The 6,694-nt window shown below is 44.2% G+C and overlaps 1 protein-coding gene across 3 annotated transcripts in view; it reads right to left on the bottom strand.

Annotated features, from left to right (window-relative positions):
- The window catches only part of LOC148900263 (voltage-gated potassium channel regulatory subunit KCNG4-like), a 262,500-nt gene extending 262,034 nt beyond the window's left edge, over nucleotides 1-466 (bottom strand). For all 3 annotated transcript variants that reach the window (XR_016114433.1, XR_016114434.1, XM_088991885.1), the window contains exon 1: nucleotides 109-466. The gene's annotated coding sequence lies outside the window, so the exon portion shown is untranslated. The remainder of the gene's footprint in view (nucleotides 1-108) is intronic.
- Between the last annotated feature and the right edge of the window lie 6,228 nt (nucleotides 467-6,694).

Below are 6,694 nucleotides of genomic sequence, written 5' to 3'. Positions count from 1 at the left end.
GCAAAGGAATTAAGACAAGCACAACAATACAAATAAGACATTTTGTGGGGCCTGAGGGTGTAATAAGGGGTGACGGGTTAAACAAACGAGTAAATTACGTTTACTCACCTCAGAGGGCGCACGTGGTCTGTATAAGCTCAGGAACATTTGTTTCGCGTCCAGTACATTTTCCAAGCTGTTGCTAAAAAACAATCTCTCACAAAGACCCAAATTGCTGGTCCGTTTAGTAAAACACCAACAGTTTGTTAGAAATCCTATCCCCGTTATGGTGACTGTTTGTAAATGCTTTCTGAAGTTTCCATGGTGGATGTCTGCTCCAAGACATCTGCCGTGTCGTGTTCCCGTGTCGGCGGTTTCTCGTGTGTGCCGCCTCAGAGGGACGAAACACGCTTAGGTGCTTTCCTCAAACCTGCTGCTGTATTTTTATCTGCTCTTGACAGAAGGACTTTCCTCCTACCCTCCTACCGCTCCGCTAGCACCATCTCGCTCTACACGTACTCTGAAGAGGGGCGGGGGGTGGAATAAAATAAAAAGACTGGAGATGGAAGTTTAATTACAATGGGTGCTCGTTTTAGTTATGACAGAATTGGAGGACATTTTTTCTGCCTGCTTGAATTCCAAATAATCCATACAAAACGCAACAACAAACATTCACATGATGTATACATTGTAATTCCAAATGTAACTGCAGCTATGGTTCACGTGATTTTTAACCAAATAGTTGCGGAGGACTGTCACGTTTTGGTTTGCGACCAACGGGTGGCACTGTAGGGCACGGGTGTTGGTTGTTTAAAAGGACTCCAGGCACGACCGTTCAGTGCAGGGCCATTGTTTGTTTCACCCTGTCAGGTTTGTTTTGTCTTGTCTTGTTTTACTCATGGTTTTGTTTGCTATTTTGGACCTTTCTGTTCTGATGACTTTGTTGTTTGAGATTGTATTCCTGCTGACTTTATTTAATACAATTTTTAAAATACACCTTGCTCCTCCTTCCTGTTTGCTTTTTGGGGGTCCACCACCACGACCACCACCACCTTGCAAATCGTGACAAGCACCCTCTAAATTACTTTTCCTGCCTTGCCCTCCCTTTTGATGACATTCAGTACCTTACTGGAACAGATTTAATACACCTTAAATGGTGATGTTGTTGATATGTCTTCCTTGTACGTAATTATTAAAACATTCGGTTTTGTCACATTATACTACTGTAAACTGTGACTGTAAAGTGACTGTGAGAGTTTCGAAAGGTGCTTAGAAATGAAATGTATTATTATTATTACTACAATACAGTACAATACATCCAACACATATTGATTTAGATAGTGCTTTAACAAGAGCTGAAGCTGTAACAAAGCACTTAACATGGACAACTGTCATATACATGAAATAAAGCAGTCACAAAGATGATAGCACCAGGGAGTCAAACTAAGATCAAGTTATACTGTATTTGAAAGAGTAATTATGCTCTGGTGGCTGGTCGGCTGGGGTTATCATGTGAACCTCATACGGAAGACTCATCCGGCCTCCCTGTGTTGAGTTTGCACGTACTTCCTAGGTCTGCGTTGGTTTTCTCCAAGTACTGTAGTTTCCTCCCACACTCCAAAAAAACATGCATGGCAGGCTGTTTAAACACCATAAATTGTCCGTAGGTGTGAGAGCGAACGTGGACGGTTGTTTGCCCTGTGTTTGGCTGGCAACCAGTTCACGGTGTCCCTCAACGACTGCCTGAAGACCCTTGTGAGGATGAGTGGATTGGAAAATTGATGGATAATTGTGCTCTGATGTTGTGTAACATAGAAGCAAACCTACTACTAGAACCTTCTTTTGTCATCTAGGGGAACAGAAAGGTCATGTTCATCATTAGGGGAGTGACAACAGAATCAAAATGTATTCAGTATCTTGAAAGTTGAAAAACACTATAAAGGTAAAAGCCTTTTTTACCATTTATAAATCATCAATTTCAGCACTCAATCTGCTTCTTCTATTAATCTCATTCATATATTTTTTTAATCCCTTTATCCTCACAGGGGTTGCAGGAAAGTGGAGTACAGTACTCACGCAAACACGAGGACAACATTAAAACTCCACATGAAGGTTGGAATGCAGCTGTGCACATTGAAGCCAATGTGCTAACCAGTTATCCATCGTTTCAACCTTCTGTTAATCTAAAGGATATGTTACACACAATTACTGAATACTGCACCATATATTTGAAGTAATAACTGTGAAGCTCTAGCTTTGATGCTCAGTCTAAAAGATAGACAGACAACGTTACATCCAAAACAGACACGATTAATATCAAGGAAAGAAGATAAACCAGTCTCTTTTTCACACACGCACACACACACACACACACACACACACACACACACACACACACACACACACACACACACACACACACACACACACACACACACACACACACACACACACACACACACACACACACACACACACACACACACACACACACACACACACACACACACACACACACACACACACACACACACACACACACACACACACACACGCACACACACACACACACACACACACACACACACACACACACTTGTAGGCATAGGTGCGATTTGCATGCTTGATTTACAAGCTGTAGGTTGTTTTGCTCCATCCAGTATCTAATCAGGACATCAGCTGCCGTGAAGATTAAATTCCTCCGCACTCTGTCCAATAAATGTTCGGCACATTTTGTGAAATGATTGCCACAATTCGGTGGCATGTATTTGCCCAAGAGGAGAAAGTAAAACTAGACATTTTGTATGACTATATAAGAAATAGCAATGACTTTATTGAAAGGTGTGTTTTGTTCATTTCCATACATTTCAGAAATATCATATTTATAACAGAAACACTTGTTGAACATTTCATTTGAAACCAATAAGATCCTTGTTGAGAGTCGCGGCAGCTAGACTGCCCCGCCTACTGCCCAAAGACAGCTGGCATATGCTCCACCACACCCTGGGACCCTTGTAAGGAAAAGATAATGACAAAATGGCTGGATACGCTTCCCACCCATTTGGGAAAAGATTTTCCTCTATTTGGCCCCTGAGTCAAGATGAGTTTGTCTTCTTTGAACCCAACATGCATGTTTTGAGAGAGTGAAACCCAGAGCAAAAATAAATAAATAAATAAACCTACCCCAGCCCATACGATAAACATGCGCAAGCACTCCATAAAGTCAGAATTCAGATTCAATCTCCCACTCTCAGAACTGTTCGGTGGAGGTCCTAGCCACAAATGAACCACACTACATTGTAGCCTATTTTATTATGATTAAATAAAATACTATGTTTCCTTCATGAATTTATATTTATAATTATCTCTGATCATTGTATTTTATGTGATCAGAATGTTGTATATTCAGAATAAATCCACACATCAGAGTTTTAGTTAAATCAAACGTGATCTTTCAGATAATGCCTCACAATCAAATAGAAATCATGGTATCTGAACTGAGACAAGTGTTAGATTGTAAAAAAAACAACCTTTGACCCTTTTGGTTGATGAATGCTGCGGATTACACGATAATCCATCAACCAGAGGGACGCAAAGGGAAGGCAAATTAGAGCATCCTGGGACATAGCCAAGGCAACGGATTATGAAACTTGCCCAGAGGTTGTTATTATTTTCATATTTGCGCTATCATGAAAACTGCAGGCATATAATATAATATGAATATTGTCATGCCTTTATTTTTGTAATAGGTTTATTTGATGTTTTCTTTTTTTCCACGCAGTATGGAGTTAACGTGTGTGGCCATCAAGTCTAATCATGTTGCTGCACTTCATAGTGAAATGTGGGATGACCGATATGTGGCAGAGATGCAAAAACTATTTTCTATATTTACTTGAGGGGTTCTCGAGGATTTTTTTTCAATAAAAGTATGATACACATCATAAGAATGTTTATTTGAATGTCCAATATGTATATGTAATATATAATATGTATGTATAATATATATATTGGAATTACCAATATGGACTCATCTTATTTTTGAATTTGGCAAATTTGTATTGGCAAAGTATGTTTGAATATATTTATACAATTTGGATGAATGGATGAATAAATAAATACACATACAGATGAGTAAATAAATACATACTGTCATGATCTGGTTGACGACCAACGGGGGGCGCTGTCGCCCCCGCCTACACCTCACAGGTGCTGGTCGTCCCGATCAGATTGGCGACCAGCGGGTAGCGACGTCAGCCCTGCCTGCAGCCTCGCAGGTGTTGGTCGTTTAATCATTGACATTTAAAAGAACACCCGGCACGACCATCCGGTGCCGATTCATTGTTTGTTTGCTGCTTGGTTGCAGCATGCATTGTGTACGTGTTTGTTTAACCTTGGCGGGCTTTTACTTTTGGTTTTCTTTTGCTACTTTGTATTTTTTCCATTCAGATCATTTTGATGTTTTACATTTTATTCCTGCTGACTTTATTTTAATACAATTTGTCAAACAACCTCCTGCTCCCTCCTGCCTGCTTTTTGGGATCCGAACCCGCCATCACCACCTCGCAAACCGTGACAGAATGAATCGGCCAACCATCGGATCCCGCAGGTACATCGGACCCGTCTCATTTCCACCCTGTGCCTGGCAATGCTACGTCCACGTTAGCGCAAGCATCGTCGCGTTTGAATTGCGTCACTCGACGAGCCGCAACGTCCACGTAAACGTCCGGCCGAGACCTCCTTCCAGGTGGCCGTCCAGGGTGACACTGGGTGACTGGCATTGCACGCCCACGTCCAGCCACGCTGTCGTCGTGCATGACGAATTGAGTCTCATCCACGACGAGCCGTGCAACGTCCGCGTCAACGTCAGTCCGAGACCCCACTCACCGCTGGATCCCGGAGCGGCTCTGGACTGGTCTCGTTCCCCCGGAGCCGGGCAGTTCACGCCCACGTCGGCGTCCGGCCGAGACCTGTTCCCATACGGCCGTACGGGGTGCCATTCTGCGCCTGGCAGTTCGACGTCCACGCAGAGCCATGCGCCGTCGCGTGAACGTGCGAAAGGGATCGCACTCACGCCCACGACGATCCGGGCCGCGTCTTCGTCCACCCCAGGCCGAGTCCCGTTCCCATCAGGCTGCCGCCCGTCGTATGCTGGAGAGGCAGCGGTTGCCCTCTCCACCGACCGTTCCCTGGCGAGTGGACCTTTTGGGAGACTGTTGGGACTTCTGGAAGCAGCCCCTTGAAGGGGGGGTACTGTCATGATCTGGTTGGCGACCAACGGGGGGCGCTGTCGGCCCCGCCTGCACCTGCACAGGTGCTGGTCGTCCCGATCAGATTGGCGATCAGCGGGTAGCGACGTCAGCCCTGCCGGCAGCCTCGCAGGTGCTGGTCGTTATAATCAATGACACTTAAAAGGACACCGGGCACGATCATCCGGTGCCGATTCATTGTTTGTTTGCTGCTTGGTTGCAATATATTTCCAACCAATATATTTGAAATTAAATGTATTACAGTACATTGTTTCAATGTTATGTGACATCGCTGATTTTCATGATGCAAAGAAAGTAGCTCCGCAGTGATAATCTCTGCTTCTCACTTCGGTCCCCTTGTGTTCTCTTGCTATTCCTGTGGAGCGGCAATGAGTCAAAGACACCGTCAGGAATTAAAAATAAAATTAAATTAAAATTACAATTCTGCATGTCATTCAACACAACTATAACAACTGAACACAGTTCCATGAGGTTTTACACAATGCAATGCCGAGGCTAAATTGCATTTCCACGTGGGTACTTGACAAGCAAAAGGCCCATTATCGTGCTACAGAAGATGTTCAACCACTTAGCACCCACGTGCACCACTTTGCGTTACATGCACACACACGCAGACACAATCGCACACACACACACACACACACACACACACACACACACACACACACACACACACACACACACACACACACACACACACACATCATCATCAATATTCTACCATGTCCCTTGGGGAGTTGTGTGGGTGGTGGTACTTTGGGAGAATGGAGTACAGAACCCCCTGATACAGGCTGTTCACTCCCTGTACTACCAATGTCAGAGTTTGGTTTGCATTGCCAGCAGTAAGTCAGAATCGTTTCCAGGAATGGTTAGGCTCAGCCAAGGCTGCCCTCGGTCGCTGATTCTGTTCATAACCATTATGGACAGAATTTCTCGGTGTGAGTGTGTTAGTGTGTGTGCGTGCGTGTGTGTTTGTAAGTGTAAATCTTCTTTTCCTTTCAGCTTTTCCCTTCAGGGCTCGCCACAGCGAATCAGTGTTCTCCATCTAACCCGGTTTTGTGCATCCTCTTCTCTCACGCCAGATACCTTCATGCCCTCTTTGAAAACATTCATAAATCATCTCTTTGGTCTTCTTCTCGATCTCCTGTCTGGCAGTTCAAGGCTCAGCATCCTTCTCCCGGTATACAGTAGTCACTCTCTTTTCTCTGGACATGTCCAAACCATCTCAGTCAGGCCTCTCTGACTTTCTCTCCAAAGCCTCTAATATGAGTTGTCCCTCTAATGTACTCATTCCTGATCCTATCCAACCTGGTCACTCCCAAAGAAAACCTCAACATCTTCAGCTCTGCTACCTCCAGCTCTGCTTCCTGTCTTTTCTTCAGTGGCACTGTCTCCAGTCCAAACATCATGGCTGGTCTCACCAACATTTTATACACATTTCCTTTCTG

This window comes from Hippocampus bargibanti, linkage group LG03, assembly GCF_051943395.1.
Source record: "Hippocampus bargibanti isolate YZ-2025 linkage group LG03, ASM5194339v1, whole genome shotgun sequence".
Lineage (NCBI taxonomy): Eukaryota > Metazoa > Chordata > Actinopteri > Syngnathiformes > Syngnathidae > Hippocampus > Hippocampus bargibanti.
Note: the sequence above shows the minus strand (reverse complement) of the source record. Positions and strands in the feature narration are given on the sequence as shown.